The 17,418-nt window shown below is 45.0% G+C and overlaps 1 protein-coding gene across 2 annotated transcripts in view; it reads left to right on the forward strand.

Moving 5' to 3' along the window:
- The first annotated feature begins 5,960 nt into the window (after positions 1-5,960).
- chd7 (chromodomain helicase DNA binding protein 7) overlaps positions 5,961-17,418 on the forward strand; it is a 58,931-nt gene continuing 47,473 nt past the window's right edge. For both annotated transcript variants that reach the window (XM_027283499.1, XM_027283500.1), the window contains exon 1: positions 5,961-6,306. The gene's annotated coding sequence lies outside the window, so the exon portion shown is untranslated. The remainder of the gene's footprint in view (positions 6,307-17,418) is intronic.

Genomic DNA, 17,418 nt, shown 5'->3' on the forward strand with positions numbered 1-17,418 from the left:
TTGCATCTTCTGTCTTGTTTTGCCGCGCTGACTCCTCACTGTGTGTGTGAATGAATCAATCATGGAGGCTCCACGTGCTGCTTCACTCTGATTCCTCTGTTAAAATGAGCGTGGAGGGACTCTTCCCGCTCGACCTTCAGCAGTCATGGAGATTGTATTCCCCCGATGAAGGTCAGCGAGACTGAGAGCCCGCTTAATGAATGAAACATTTTTCAACTCATATGCAGTCAGGGAAGGTTTGCATGTTCAGTGTATGTGCATGAGCTTTTTGGGAATTCTTCCACCAGCAGAAATACCCAGGTTCTGTGTGTGTGTGTTAGCTCAGAGACTACTATAAGTTCATTTGGCACAAACAGATGGTTTATAAATTGCAACTGAATGCTTAGCTTTCTTAATCAATAAATAATTTAACAATGCCTTAAAGATCGATAATAAGCCAAGGCGCCCTGGAAGCTCACCTGTTGGCGCACATGCACGCTGCATAAAGGCTGAGGGTTTGATTCCAACCACAGGCCCTCTGCCACCGAACTTGGTGTCTCCTCCAGCATGACGTCTTAGTTCATCAGGGAAACAAACTTGAACCACTGTAGTTATGGAAATCAGAGTCAGCCATGCTTGCACCTCTCCTGTGCTACGTGCTAACATGTTGGCTGAGTGGGTTCATGGGTTTTGCAGGTGTTATGTATCATAAACAAAGGCATGGATTATTAAATAGATGCTGTGTTTTCACCTGATGATAATGCTAAATGACACGTTAGAGTCACCAAAGGGGGGAACGGATGTGTCATGACACTATCCAACAGTTAGACTCACAGAGCGACATTAGCATCCATGCAACGACACAACCTGAACCACAATTCATTTACTAACAGCATAGTAACATTTATAACTTCGGACCTGATGGATTATTATAAGAACCTTCAATAACAATGTTTGAGTGTTTATAACTGCAGATGATTCACTGACTTTTGCTGGAGGGTACGGAAGCCCATTTTATTTTCTCCTTTGATAACAAGTTCAATTTGTTTTCTTAAAATCTCCAGATATTTATGTTGTTATGTCGAAATAATAAATGTTCGTGTGATAATTATGTCGTTATCTTGGAGGGGAGGGGTTATCTTGAGATCTGGAGAAAAATAACCTATCTCAGGATAACAACAGTTGTTATTTTGACATAAATAAATATAACATACATAACTTCTCAAGAAAACAAATAAAATGAACTCGTTATCATGAGAAAACCGAGGAAATAAAATGTATGAATACATGACTGCTTAGGGCTTCCATAGGCGAATAATAAATGGCGGCCTTCATTTTCAAAACCTGGCAACTCAAAAGTTTCTCTTATTATGGCTTATAACTGATGGGATTTATGTTATAAAATATAAGTACATCATTTATTAATTGTTAACAGACAACATCAGCTGCATGTAATAAATCCTTGGTGCCTCATTAGAATTATTTTGGCTAAATTGACCAATGGGACGCGTCAGCGGCTCCTCTGCACTATTCCTTCACAATAATAACACTTCAAGCTTTTCTTTAATAAAAGTATTTCTATCACCTGGAAAGAACCGAAACGTTTGGATTTAAAGGGCCGGTTCATACAAATTGCAAAAAGAAAGAAAGCAAATTGTTTCCACACGTTCCTCCAGTGGTTTCTAAGCATGCAGATCATTTTAGTTTGACGTGTCCAGGTTTTGAGGTGAGCTCTCTGAAACTGTCCACAGTTACCCCAGTCATTAAACTGCAGACGTCACTGTCTACAGGATTTATAGGGACACCTCTTCTGGAAAACAAAGTTTTAATTTGGGTGAACTGACCCTTTATTTGCAGTCTTTATTGTTGTACGTGACAATTTTACCATTACATGAGTTCAGTGTTTACCTCCTTGTGAAGCTCTATTTCTTTTTCACACTGATCTATACCTATAAAAAAGTATCTCAGCTGTCATGTCACACAGTCTTTACAATGTGTTTACTTTCAATGTTATCAGATGAAATACCGCCATATGCAAAGTGTTACAACCACCAACAATTTACACTAATGTAAAACTGACTGACACACCCTAAAAGAAATAAAGGAAGGAATCCATCACTGCCAGCCTGGACGCTGAAAAGATGAGAAAATTGAAGCTAGGAACTTGGAAGGAAAGTTTTGAAACTTGGTGCAAAGTGGGAAACAAATCTCCAAAAGAACAGGTGTGTGTGTGTGTGTGTGTGTGTGTGTGAGAGAGAGAGAGAGAGAGAGAGACACACACACACACACACACGTGTTCATCAGCTCAGATGTACATTTGTCACAGGCTACAGTGGAGGGATATTTAGCCATGCTAGCTACGTGACTCCCACTCCTCTGTCCTGTGAGCCTCACCTCAGCACTTAGATTATCTGGATTAATTACCTGACCGCCCAGAGGAGGTAGACTTAAAGAAAGTCACATGACTCAAAAAAATGTTCCACTGCTAGTAAACATCCTGTATTTAGGTATACATATGATCAAAAACTTGCACTATAAGTGTCAAAAATGAAAGGACCAATTGTGCAGTGTTATATTTCTATACATTATTCATGTATTCACTTGTAAGTGTTGTTTAAACTAGATATTTATTGAGTGTGCCTGAAAGAGCACACTATAACAGCGCTTAATTATTATTATTATTAGTCTTATTTATTATTATTATTAATTACGCCCTTTTTTTGGCACGCTACTCCTGTCGCACTTACACAAAAAAGGTATCAAAACGTGCGGCTTGGCTGCTATGGCTTTTTTTAAGCGTTTCGCCAAAAGTCTTTCAAAATAAGAGTCACTTCAAAATAAAAGACTTTGTAAAACTCTCTCATTAACAGACACAAGCACGCACAAACACGCCCAAACACACACACACACAAGACAAAAGTCTTTCAAAATAAGAGTCCCTTCAAAATAAGAGCCCATTAAAAAAGCAATGATGACACAGCTTGTTGCATTAGTACTGAATTTGCTGAGCAGTGTCAGTAATAATGTATGTGGGCGACGGGGCCAGAGTCAGGCACCCTCAAAATTTCTTTAGAAATGTTTCTAGTTTTATATATAACTACTAACTACTACAGTTTATATATATATATATTTCTCACTGGAATGTAATGTAGTGGGACTCATGTAAAGTACAAGTACCTGTTGAGTAAAAGTACTTAGTTACTTTCCATCAATTTGAACCAAACATGTATCAAACATGTGGTATTTCCTCCACATGTTTGATGGGTAGCGACAAATCAGAATCATTATCAGCTCCTCTCCTGGAAAAGTTTCATTTCTCCTCAGAGATGAGCTTTTTATCAACTTAAACAGGACAGTTGGTGTACATTAATAAATACATGAACACAAGACTAAATTGTTTCATAAATAAACATCAAAATTCTGCAACACTGCATTTAAAAGTGGAAGAAAAATGTTTTCTGCCTTGACAAACTATCCTCCCACTGTGCTAGCACAGCATATCAAAGGTTATAATATGTCACACATATATAAAAATGTATGACGGGGAATAATAAGTTATCTGTCTGCGAGTAGATTTGCGGTAATCTGAACATTCAACTTCATAATCACTCTATGAAAACATAACTTTGACTTTAATAAAAGCAGGCAGAATGTTCACGGTGATGGATTACCTGACGCAAAGACGCTTCAAGTCTCTGCATGTTGATACTCAAAACATGGTGAAATTAGCTGAAAGCAGAGGCCGTCTGAAAGGAGGGAAATCTCTGGCAGGCAGCAGAAATGTAAAATATAGATCATTGTGGTAAAAGCAGAAACAGTGGTGATGACTTCCATACAGAAGCTATAGAGTACACAGTAAATCCTATAGATATAGATATGTATTCATGCACATTAGGAAGTTAATGTGAAAAGTGTTATTTTTTTTCAAAGAAAGGAGGAAGTCAGTAGATAGGCAGTGTTTACTGTGTGTATGTGGTGTGTGTGTGTGTGTGTTTAAAGGCCTCTCTCCTGAGGGCCAGATCCTTTTGATAAGCAAATAGCTGGTTGTGTCAGGGACATCCGCATTACTGCCGGTCCCTCATGTGCATCATCATTTCATCACGTTAGGTCAGTCCACCACACTGATAAAACACAGAGTCTGTACTTTTATACGTGCGGTGACTTTTAGGATGCTGTTTTAAACTCCTGTGGTTCTCTACCAACTTTAAATTACGGTGGAGGCTACGGCGTATCCCATGTGGTTATCGCCATAAAATTCCTGTTATGGAATATACAACATAATGATTTCCAAGTCTGTCTTAAATTTGAGGATAAACACTTGATTTGTCTCAGACTGAAGGAGTTGAACTGCACTAATTAAGCTTTATACTCCTTCAACCCTCACATGGACATGGTTTATTCCACACATTTTTATTCCCTGTCAAAACCTGCCACCTACATTACCCATGATGCTACTCAACTTTCTTCATGTGAGACAGATTTTGGTGTGTTGTGCTAATGTTGTGCTAGCAGGGGCTAATTTAGCATTATGCCACTAACCTCAAACTCAAACTCCACAACCCCAGATTTTTTTTTTCCAGCAACCTCTGTGGCTGTGAAATAAGCCCCAAAAAAAAAGCAATTCCTCAAACATCCACATGAGGCTGGCTCCAGAAGTGAGTCCGTCTCCATAAGTCCCCATGTTCAAATGTCCAACTTCACAGCAGAAATAAACATGTTTACAGCCTGGTCTTTATAGCTAATTTCCCCGTTCATGACAACTGTACTGAGGGTGAATTTATATACAACTCACCTGTTCAAATGGTATTAAGACTTAAAGTTATGCAGAATTAAGAGCCTTTATTACTTAGCCAGGAACCGCAGAGACAGGACTGTGACGATGGTGACGACCAGAGCTTCACCGCGACTCTTAAGGAACCTGTTTGGGTCACATCATGGTTACTATGTCCATTTTTATTTATAGAGTGTGGCCCCAGTCAATGCTGACTCAAATGACATCACTTGAGGCAATTTCTCAGACTTTGCGGCACTTATGTTAGAACCACAAAAAGTTTAACTTCTTTTTTCTACACGTGATAGTACTAGTTCCACTTTAAAACAAGACTTACACAAAAAGTGCAAATGCAAAACGTTCAAGTATGACAGATGTTTCTGTTTTTTGTTTTTTTGGTGTAATCAAAATATAAAATAAAGTTAGTCCTTTCTTCTAAATGTTACACTAATCATAGTGTGTACCAGGTTCAGGTTCAGTACTAGATGGTTTCTATACACCGGACAATTTAGAGAGGGAGTCAACACTATGTATTCATGATGTTAAGGTAGAAGAACGTTTCCATTTCCTTTTTGCCTGTTTGCACAATCCTGACAATGAAGACTCTTATGTCTCAGTGTGTGGGAGCTCCCCAGAATAATAATTCAAAATATTCCTGATATTTCATCATGAATGTTGGTCTTGCTGCAGTTTTTCCACTCACAGCATACATTTGAACAAACTCTCTCACAGTGGATGAGTACATTAGTTTGAGGTCATGAATGGGAATTTTCCCCCAACCACACAAACACAATCACAGGTATTAAAATCCTCCCTCAATATGAGAAATAGAAACTTAAAATTTAAGTTTCTATTTATCATGGGTACAAAGATTAGACGCGTCAGACATTTATTGATTAATTTATGCATTTTCTAAATACGATATATAAACAAATAGGACGATTTATAACTTGCTCATCGTGATAAATCAGCAGGCAAAGAGCAGTGTTCCAAACAGCTTTCTGTCTTATATCATATCTTTACATTGCAACTATTCTAAATAAACCTCGGGTCTCTCGTTAGGACTCAGTTTTAAACACTCCGACTGTCGGCCTTGTATAATGTTTTTTTTAATTTTATAACCGTCCCTACAAGAGAACTCACAGAGAGCGTCACACGGGCACGACGGGGTCAGTGACCGCGCACGCCGCCTGTTTATCTGTATGAGAGGTCCTCGGGAGCGCGCCCCCCCTGGCCGAGGAAGGTGAGCGAGTGTCTGGAGGGGAGGACTCGGGAGCGCGACCAGCCGAGGGATCGATCGGATTAAACTCGATTTGAGTGAAATTAACACAAAGGAGAGAAGAGCAACGCACACTAGTCGGCGAGGTCGCGGATGCGAGACACGCCGGAGAAATATTTGATGATAAACAAACTTGAACTTTTTTTTCTTCTGGTTATTTATATTTCAAACGAAAAAAGGACCACGGTGGATTTTTTTTTTTCAAGCAAGCGGAGATACTAACCCCACTAACGAGGAGTTGATTTGATAAAAAGCCCGAAGTGACCGAGCTTGTTGGGTAAGCTAACAAATGCCCCTTTTGAATGAGTGCATTTTAAATTTCAGCACGAGTGCGATGCTTTCACACTGAGCACTGATTCTCAATTAAAACCGTTTGACTTATATTCTTAATAGCAAGTTTTCCATACTTTTTTTTTTGTTGAACGCAATCGGACTCTAATCCGAGTAGTACGAGTTGAGGTTTCAGTCCCGATGGGTTATTTCATTCAGGGCTTAACTCGGTGGAAAGCTCGTGTTCAGCACTGCTGCTTCATCGGGCTTGTGTTTTTATTTTCTCATTTCAACAGAAAGTCATTGAAGGTCCATGGAGCTGCCATGCCGACATGCTAACAATAGCAAGTTTAGCTTTGCCATCCGCTGCATCGCTCACACACACACACACGCACAACAGTCCCATTAGTTAGTTGAAAAGTGGAAAGAAAAATTTCCAGCACCGCACGGAGAGCCTCTCTTTTTTCCCCCGAGCCCGTTCTCCTCGACAACTTGTTGAATTTGGCAAAAATGAATTATTGACTTAATTCAGTTTTAAAGTGTGAGTGTTAGCCCAGTTAGCTAATTGTGTTGAAGCTTGTAGGAGACACGAGGTGGCTCGAGCGTAGAGGTGAGTCACTGGCCGACTGAATGAGCGGAGCTCTCTCAGGGAGATTCCCAGCGGAGAATACTTGGCATATATCGCCAGAAAACGCTTCGCCCGGCTTGAATTAAAGTCTTTCTACGCAGAAGTACAAACAACAGTTGTGTTTTCACTGAATACTTGTGTTTTTGCTGGACGGGGATAGTGCGAAGTGTCCGTAGTAGTCGCCAGTTTTATTGGACTGAAGGGACAGAGCAGCGGAGGAGAGGAGGAGGGGGGAGCTGTGAGGCCAGGCGGTCATTCCGTACAACCGGGTGTTTTTTACGTTGTTTCCACCTCGTTTTTCACTGCGAAAACACCTTTCAAATGTAGGAAAATGTCTCCTGCCCTCACGTACAGCTTTGGAGGAGAGAGGAAAGTGTTTTGCTGAGATAAAAACCGAGATGAGCGAGTGGTTCCCCGGTCCGGAACGACGTGCGAAATACCGCTGATAGGCTAATTAGCCGTGCTAGCCGCTGGAGGTTAGCCCAGCGCTAGGACACAGAAGTTCAGCTAGCCTGTTAGCCGACCCTCATCCCCATTGTGTACAACGGAGACCACTCCACCACCCCCACCCTGCCCGCTCCGAGCTCCGAGCTAGCTAGTAACCTGCTCGGGGCGGTTATCAGTCGGTGCGTGGCTCTCTGGCAAAGAAAAAACAACTTTCCGCGTCTTTCTCCTCACTTTTTGTCGAGGTTAAAAAGCAGAGAGACGCTCGGTCTTTCCGTGTTTTGGCTTTTGTTGTGAGAGCTTGTCGTGTGTGAAAGAGTATCCGGCGACCGAAGTTTGGTCACCGCTGCGGCTACACTTGTTACTCGACGCGGACGGGAGAAAACGCAGCTCCAAACACCTGCCGGTGTGCTCGTACTTCTCTCAAATAGTTACAACAACACATCTCTACAGGACACGCACACGGTTGCGTTGTTTCTCTCTTTACAGTCTATCTTTATTGCGTGTGTTACCGGTGCTGTCCTGCCCTCTTACCCCATTATGTGTTCTGTAATCGGTCAACTTGCATAATGGTCACCCTGTTGTCGCTCTCACGCAACTTTGTCTGCGCTATTTATGAAAAAGAAAACCTCACGTATAACACACACGCACATCACTATTCATTCTCACACGGTGCTTTTATTCACAGGCTGACACATTGAGCGTACATGTGCTGGTTCGTTATTTTTCCTCCTCCTGTCTGCCATGGAGTCAGGAGCTGCTGCTGCTGCTGCTGCTACCCCCACCACCACCTTGTTTGTGAGCCAAGATGGCAGCTAGTCATGTTTAGCGGGCCACAGAGGGAGAGATAAGAGGCCCCGACAGCGCACACACACACACACACACACACACACACACACACACACAACAGATGTTCAGCACTAGTTGGTCTCTCAGTCTTTTCTTGTGGTTAAAGTCGAGGCACCCCCTCCACCCTCTCTCCAGCCACAAGGCTGCCCTGGTTTGCTAGAGAGGCAGTTAGTCTGGACTAGAAGCTGGAGCTCGGACACAAAGTTTGAATTACACGTAGTGGTAACTCTGATCGAGTCTGGATTTATGTATTTGAAATTGATTCATTCAGGCAGATTGGTGACTTTTTTCTTTTTTTATTTTCTCTTTTTTTGAGTATGCTCTTCTGCAAGTTGTTGCTGACCTTGAAGATATTTTTCTTAACTTTGACTTTCAGGATCGAAGTTAAAGCCGTGCCCTTGGATACGGAGGGAAGTAGATACAAACTAATAGAGATTTTAATGTTGTGAACCACAGAAAGCAAAGAAGTCAGGAGCAGTCGCTCTACCTCAGATTACTGCTTGAGCCAATTTAACCGGCTAAAACACAATCTGGTCACTTGTTCCTCTTTTGAAGATATTACAACATTTTGTCTATCCTGCGAGCTCTTCACCACAAAACCTAGAAGATATATCAGAGCTTAGAAGTTTCTTATTTCCCATTTTTGTTTGTCCCCAACGCGGACTCGCACACAGCCAGGGAAACCCCTGCCTCCCACGCTGTGTGTGTGTGTGGGGTGGGGGTTAAGATATGGGGGATACACCACATGCAGCAAAGTGACTCATACCCTAAAAAACCAACATCAAGATCCGCCAGTTAATTGAGATTTCACAGAGTGATTCAATTCACTTTCCAGTGTAACAGCCATTCACTGATGCTCCATGTGCACACGCATGCCTCCATTATGTTATCAGCGTGTCAGCCTCCTTCATTCACTCATTTTAGCTTTCAGATGACTGAAAGAGACACTTTGTCTAGAACAGGTGTCCATCAGTGTGTCACGTTTCCTGTTATCTTGACCTATGAATCATTAGCGCGATCGGACCGAACATTTCAAAGCGCTACCGTCTACTGACCTTTTTAACCAACACACACATGGATGGGTCAGAGCTAGCGTGGACAAACCGTCCAAACGAGGAGGGGACAAACAGAGGTGTACGTGCACACACGAGATGGAGGACAAGAAGTAAGCAGTGCGCCTAACGGCATCCAGAGAGCACCGGCACACGGGCGCTGCTGTGCGCCGCTTGTGAAAATGGCCTTTGTTAACGTCTTTGTCCGTCCCATCTGATTTGACTCTTTACTGGGTGTTATCCACCAGTGTCCATCACTGGTTATCTTTTGTAAACACACGTGCTCCTTCCGTCGAAGTCCCCATCAGTCCCGCCTGCTCACTAGTGTCAGCTCGAATGGAAGTATTCCACTTGAGATGAGTGTGACTCTTGTTTAGTTTTGACGGTTCTCTCCTGATGGACCTACCCTTTCACTCAGTCTGAGCTGAACACGTACATGTGGATTTATCTGGAGGAGGACTGTGGGCCTGTGACGGGGATGATCGGAAGTTTATATCAAAAGCACACGACTTATTTCACTGCTCCAGTTTCATGTCAGACTCGATGATTAGTACCCACTCATGCTCTGAGCTGACAAATTCATTTTCAACATTTGGCATCAAAATTTAGTTTTTCACACATGGTTTAAGGTAAAATGACTTGAATAGATGTATTAACACTCATGTTCAGATGGACTGTGGTTTCATGAACAGTGCAGATGCTAGGACGGAACTTCTGCCGTGGATGTGAGGAAGTGTCCCGAAACTTGTTAAAATCTGTTTTTTTTTTTTTTATGTCAGTTTCTAAAAGCTCTTAACCTTGTCCCCGTTTTAAACCGGTGACTGTGCTCACAGTGAAAGCTGAACAGCAGCTCGTCACTCTGGGACTTTTTTTGCGAATAGCTCTTCTTCTTTGGCAGTGCTTTTCTCTCACGCCGTGTTGCCCATAGAGCTCTTCTTCTGCTGCTGTTAGATTTCTGTCTTCATGCGTGACATTATCTCTATCGTCTCTTCTGTACTTAAAGTTGGAGGGATGTTTGTGCCTGCTGGAGAATGGGTGTTACATCTTTCTAATGTGCTGCAGGGATTGTCTCGTATTTCTGAGGCCGGTGCAGATTTTCCCAGCTGGACTTTCCTGGTTGCGCATCTGATTTTCAAACTCAAACATTCCCTCACTGTCACCAGGGAGAGTCGTTGTGTTTTCCAGGTTGAATGACAGACTGCTCGAAGGCCAGCACTGAGCTGACTTCTTGCACCCCCCCCCCCTTCCACATACGACCCGCAGCACCTGATGCTGTGACGCTCCCGGCGGACAGCAGAGCGCTGAGAGCCCGGTGTTGGGTGTCTGAGCCAGAGTACTGGTGTTTGTCAGGGTGGCCATTTTGTCTCCCTGTCATCATGTGTCGTGGATGGCAGAGACGAGGAGCGCTGCTGTTGTTTGTCTCCGTCTCTTTCATCTAGCCATCTATCGCTCCACCTCCACCCCTCACCCACACACTCACCCACCCACCTCCATCTCTGCCTCCTTTCTACTCTTCATTCTCACCCTTTCCATCTCTCTCTCTCCCCCTCCGTCCCTCCCTCTCTCTCCCATCTTTGCCTGCCTGTCTGCCTCCCCTCCCCTCCCCTCCCCTCCTCTCATTTCCAGCCAAAAGGTTAGCGGGGGTCTTTAGCACCGTGGTGACATTCAAAACTGAGTGTCATCACTGTCTCTCTCTCTCTCTCTCCTCTCATCCCTCTCCTCCTCTTCTGCTCTCTCTCACCCCTGTTCTCTCTCCCCCCTGCCCACACCCCCCCACCCCCCCCCCGCCCCTCCACACTCATCCACTCCCACCATCCCCGCTCCTCCCCCGCATACCCAATCCCCCCATCCTCCTCCTGCAGCGAGGGCCTTCTGGACCAAGTGCTGTGCCTAGAAGAGAGGCTGGCGTTAATACAGCTCTCAAGTGTTTGTGTGTGGGCTGTATGTGTTTTCTGTGTGTGTGTGTGATGGAGGAGACGGCCTGTCAAGTACATCTCTGACCCATATGTGCGCATGCCTTTTAATCTATCCTTGACCTCCTCCGGGTGTGTCGATGTGCCACGTTTCCTGTTTCCCCCTCTTTCATCCTTTAACTCTCGCACGCCATCAAACCTTTGCCACCGCCGCTGCTGCTGGGAAACAAACGGGCAAAGCCGCAAAACCCAGGACGCCCTGCTGGAAATATGTGGGAGTTTCATGTCATCGGCTGCTGATGAATCCCCATCGCTGAAAAGTGGTGGTGCCACGAAAATCTCATCAGTTTCCCAGAGCGCGGCGTGGTGTAATGGTACTGTTGTGGCATCCGCGCGTCCTTCCACCTCTCATTTTCTATCCCCATCTCTCTCCCCTCCGACTGATTCACGCGGCTGATGAAAGGTTAAGTGCTGCTTGCTTGTGGAATCAACATCCAGTTAGGAAGATGGAGATGGATGCAAGGTCAATGAACGAATAAGAAGAGAAGGAATAAATGTTAACCACATGCAGCAGGGGATGTATGTGTAGAGATGTCCAGTAAAGCCGCTCCCATCACTCCTCCTGCAGCTCGTTGTGTGCATTATGGATAGCTAATGCTGGTCATTATTTATGGCTTTCAGATGACCCAAAACGCCAGCAGCTGGATTTTCATGCTGCTGAAAAATGTTTCTCAGCTATGGTTGTAAAAAAAAAAAGTGCTTATGAGATACTGAGCTGGATTCAAACCCACAACGGAAGCACTTTTGATCCCGTGGAGCACACTGGCTCTGGAAAAAAAGGGGTGTGTGAGCGCATGTGTCCCAGGGGAGACGTTACCCCACAGCTTCACAGGAAGGACTCTGGAAGTTAATTGGTTGTTAGCAGGCAGGCAGGCGGGGCAGGGAAGGGAACCGGCCAATCTCTGGGGACACGGTCCAGACCTGCCTGTCCCATTGGTCTAAAAGGGCATGTCAATAGCAGTGATTGATTAGGGAGGTGTGGGGGTAGCCTGTGTGTGTGTGTGTGTGTGTGTGTGTGTGTGTGTGTGTGGGGCTTCTTGTTTTGTCTCATAATGGGATAGTTGAGTGTTCTCAGTATTGTAGGAAAATGAGCATGAAAGCCCCGTGTTCTGTGGAAGTGCTTTCATATTTGCTATAAAATGAGAATCTAGACTGTGAATCAGAGCGCAGCCTGTGATGTTCTCGCTGTTTCCAAAGTTCTGTCTCACTTTTCTCTGCACAGGGACGACAGATCGTTTTTTGGACTCTCCGCTCATACCAAATCCTGTAGCTTCTGCGCAGTCTACTCCTTTGAACGTTCAACTGGAGTTGCAGGGGGTTTCCCCCCAAAAGCCAGTAACAGTGGTAGTGTGCCACCGTGAAAAACTCATTTGCATGACTGAGCAACAATTTCCCCCTCACCTGCAGCCGTCTGATTTCTGATTTTCATTTCAGCCTTACGCCCACCAATAAACAAAATTCAAACCACTGCCATTAAGAATATGCACGGAAAAGAGGCGAGGAAGAAATCGAGAGAGATGCGAGCTTTTTAAATGAACCGGACACGCGGATCAGATGATGCCAGCAAACCGCTCAGTCTGAGGGAGGGGGGTGTCACTGTGAACTGTAGTCCAGTCATAATACTCCAGCCAGTCAGACACACACACACACACACACACACACACACACACACACACACCGACACTGACAAGGGTTCAATTTCATTGGTCGTCATTCTCTGGGGTCAGTCATCAGAATGATCTCGTGTGAATGGAGTTGAAAATCTGGATATTGTATAACTCGGATCAAAAAACAGCAAAAGTACAGATGGGTATCAAGTACAGGTACTGAATAGCTTCTGTTTCCTGATTGGTCAGCACAGAAATATTGAGAAGCTCCAGGACAAACAATGCCGCTGCCAGTGTTTATGTAACGTGAGGTCATGCTAACATTTTCCCCTCATGATGAAGTTAAATACAAGATTTGTATAAAGGTAGCAACCTCATGAAGTTGTAAAGTCAGGAGTTTATACACTAATCATTTGTTCCTAATCATCCCACACACAACGTCAGTCAGACATCAGCCGGTTTGAAGAAAAAGCTCCTCAGTGATCATGGTTAGGATGACAGGATCACTGCAGCTGAGAGAGGAGGAGTTCTCAGAGCAGTCCAGTTCACTCGTTCACATGTTTTATTCTTTTGCACCAAATTCTGGAGATCATCTGCACAGTAAACAGTGTCATTATCCATAAAGTTCTGATGATATCCAGCCCTAAAAGTCTCTGCACTTTATGAAATTCAGACATTGTGTCTTAAAAAATGAGTGTTGTCTGAGCCGGTGATGAAATCAGATAGCGGCAGTAAATACTTGGAACCAAAGTGCGGCTAAAAATGTGTGTGCGCAGATCTGTGCGAGGCGTCACCGTGGCTCGAGTTATAGAAGACCTCTGCTCATCATTATAGGAGTTCTCTTACATGAACCCTGGATGAGGTCTGGGGCAGCCTGCATCCTTCTGGTTACTCTTTGGCACACGTAGCACACAGACGTGGCCTGCTTCATGTCCTAAGCGTGAGGAAAGGACTTCACTCTTGGTGATCGGTCGTGATTTGTATCGGCTCTTTCCAAGTGATCGGAAATTAGTTTTGAGGCTTTGGGGAACGGTGTTTTCACAAAGCGCCTCACAGCTCATTTGAACGACAGTTAATCCTCTCTATGCATCGGACACTGCGGTTCACAGGTCGGTCACTGTTTGAGTGACCAGAACGTGAACCGGAGTCTCTTTCACCTTGAATCTGAAAGGTTCGGGGCCGATGTAGAATTAAAAATAACCGATCGAGTCTCTTTTCCGTGTTCGTACTTCCCTTTTCTATCCTCTCTCTCTGCTGCCATCACACACACCTGCAGCCCTCACCTTTTAACACACACACAGATGCAATGGTTGTTAAAAGCGGGCCGGTTTTGAACAGGTTCTTTAGCTCAGTGAGCACGCACACACACACACTAGCAGGTTCCTCGCCCCCCCTGTGGCCTACTTCTCTCTCTCTCTCTCTCTCTCTCTCCCCTCTCTCGCCTGTCTCTCGGCCGTCCTCTGGGATCAGACTGGGAGCCGGCCAGTGGTTTTTCCTACCACATGGTAAAGGCAGGGAACAGATTGGATAAACACAGCCCTTTCCTGCTGACCCACCCCCGCCGCCCGCACCCCTCCCCGAAACACACGCACACACCCCGGCATGCACGCTGCGCACACACACACTGTCCATTAACGAAGCAGCCGTGCGTAAAATAACCAGATTTTCTCGAGCTTCACTGCTTCTCTCTTTCTTCTCTCGCTTTCTTTCTCACCCCCCCCCCCTGTCCCCCCCCTTCTACCATCCCCGCCTCCATCCTCCTCTATCTTCCTCAGGGCCTCCAAATCCCAGCCCCAAACACACGGCCCTGCATCCCCTCACTTGAGCGTAATTACACACACAGCTAGCCAGCTCCTGCGCGCTGTCCTCCATTTGGGAACAAAGGTATAAATTATAGCGGCTTAGATCCTCGTGGTAATGGGAGGTGGGTGGGTGCACACGTGTTCTCCAGAGGAAGAGGGGGGGATCACTCACTTCTTCAGGTGTCTGGTTAGCCTGTGTCCTGTGAAGCTTTTCGGCGTGGTTAGTTTCTCTGGCTGTGTTTTGTCTGTGTGTCTCGGTGGAGAGCCGGTGTTGTTGACAGGGCAGAGATTTCCTGTAGTAAAGCCTGCAGGCTACAGACAGTTTAGCTGGCAAACTTTCAGCAGCACAGACAGGACGGCGTTGAACCGCTGTTGGCTAATCTCTCTTCCTCCTTGGTTCGTTCACCACACACACACACACACACACACACACACACACACACACACACACACTCTCTCTCTCTCTCTCTCTCTCTCTCTCTCTCTCTCTCTCTCTCTCTCTCTCTCTCTCTCTCTGATTTGGAGCAGTTTGGTCAAGTGTGATGTGACAAATTAGCACAAATAAAATCTTTTTTTTTTTTGTTTGTTTTAATATGCAAAAGTTTTTGTTGTTAAACTCAGAATAAACAGTGTGTGTGTGTGCGCACGCCTGCAGACGTCACTAACCGACACACCTTCAACTCTCGGGAGAAGTTATCAGGCAGGTTACCAGCTGATCCGTGCACACTCACCTGCAGCTGTTCACAGGCACCACATCTGACTGATGTGATGAACACTGATGTCCACCTTAAACTGAGTCTGAGTTTCAGTGTCTTGTTCCTTTTTGATGGTTTGGACGCTGGTGAGTGTTTTTCCATCAGAGTTCCTGTTTGGGTTCAGTCAAACGAAGGCAGGCCCCTCTCTCCGACACTCTCCACTGACTGGCCGTGTGACGCTGCTGGCTGCCCGAGAGGCCGTTCAGCAGCACTGCCTTGGCAGCGAGTCTCTGTGGTTTGGGCTTGGCTCGAGCGGATGGCCTCGATAATTGCGGTTTGACAGAGCTGCACAGTCAGTGTGAATTCTTGGGCCTGGCTGGCGATCGCCAGTTCATTTATCAAGTCTGCTTTAAAAAAAAAAACTCTACATGTTGGAGCCACTCGGCGATCGCTGACGCTTTCAGGTGAGGCGGAACACGCCGAGCTGTTAATTATGTCGTCGGACTCCAGCCGTGACAGAGCCAAACCCTTTTTTTTATATTTTATCTCCCTTTGTTTAAACTGGATAATAAAAGTGTCAGCTGCTTCAAGGTCAAAGTCCTCACACACTGTCTCAGGCTTTATTTTGGGCTTCACGGCACACAAGAAGAGCAGAGGAAAGACCTCGTCCCTCCCATCCTGAAACCAAGTCTGCCGTCCGCTGAAGAAGTGCTAAGTGGAATATTTGGCTGTTTTTCAGCCAGACAAAACAAGTTGCGTGATTGTACAGTTTCCTGATGTTTTATAGACCAGAGTGTTTATGGATCTATCCAGTGACGTGACATTTCATTCAGGCTTTTGACAGCTAAACATGCTCCAGTTCACAACTCTGATGTTTTTCTCGGTCTTGAAACAGTTCAGATAAAGTTTTTAAATATACAGTTACATGTGCTGTACTGTTATTCCTCTGAGCAGATTGAATGACTAATGTGTACTTGCATCATGACTCAGCGCTGGCCACTTAATGACCTCCTTCTGTAAAGGTGGTGTCGGTGCACCGCTAATAACGGAGAGAAGGGACGCCGATTTTTCTTGAATCGAGTCATCATGTCTTCGGACTGACCCCGCGTTTGGAAGGCTGGTGGCTGGCAGGCTCTGAGCGCGCTGATAGACATCAGTGTGGTCTGTGAAACCACACATGTGAACACAACTTCTCACTTATTACGATGTCTGTCCTGTCTCTGTCAAAGCTCACTGATGGACTAATAGCACTGCTAATGACAGTGAAGGTGGAGCAGTAGTGGTGCAGCTTTGATTTAATCTCTAGATTTTTTTTCCTAATGAAGTGATTACGAACATCAGAATAAATAGAAGAGGTTAGTTGACTTATTCAAATGTTTTCAAAGCAGACATATAAAGAGGAGTTGAGCAGCTGGAGCCAGACATATTTTTAGCGGTAGTTAATCAGTGATCAGAATAGCTGCAGGTGAACTTTGTGTAATCGATTAACTGATCGTTTCAGCTGCTCTGACATGTTAGCCGAAATGAGCAGCGTCTTCTGTCCGTGCTGCTGTCAGTCAAAACAATATCTGCTGTCTGACAGCAACATAGAAAACGAGACGGAGTGTGACACATTCATTTTGGCTTTTTAACATTTCTCTTGATTGTGAGTGGATACCAAATGGCTCACGCTGGTGTGTGTGCGCGTGTGCGCTGCAGGAAGAGCGAGAAATATGATCCATGAAATCCAGAGTGAAGGATTATCACATGCAAAGCTCGGCTCGTTGTGTCTTGGAGGCTTCTCTAACTCAGGAAGTCAGAAAGACATAGTTTGAACAGGACCAATGAGTGCACTCTGATTGGACGGAGCTTTATGCTCCCAGCTGATGTCAGAATCAGTGTGTGTGTGTGTGTGTGTGTGTGTGATGGCAGGTCGAGGAGAGGGAGGTGTGGGGGTCTGAACGTCTCATCCTTTGATGAGATTTGGCATCTAAAGCGGCACACTGACCGTTCACCTAATTCCTTCTGCAGTGACAGCTGGGCCTCAATGCCAAACCGTGACTGTGTGTTTGCTGTGAGAAAGAAGCTGG

The sequence above is a fragment of the Larimichthys crocea genome, chromosome X (assembly GCF_000972845.2).
Source record: "Larimichthys crocea isolate SSNF chromosome X, L_crocea_2.0, whole genome shotgun sequence".
In the NCBI taxonomy this organism is placed as follows: domain Eukaryota; kingdom Metazoa; phylum Chordata; class Actinopteri; family Sciaenidae; genus Larimichthys; species Larimichthys crocea.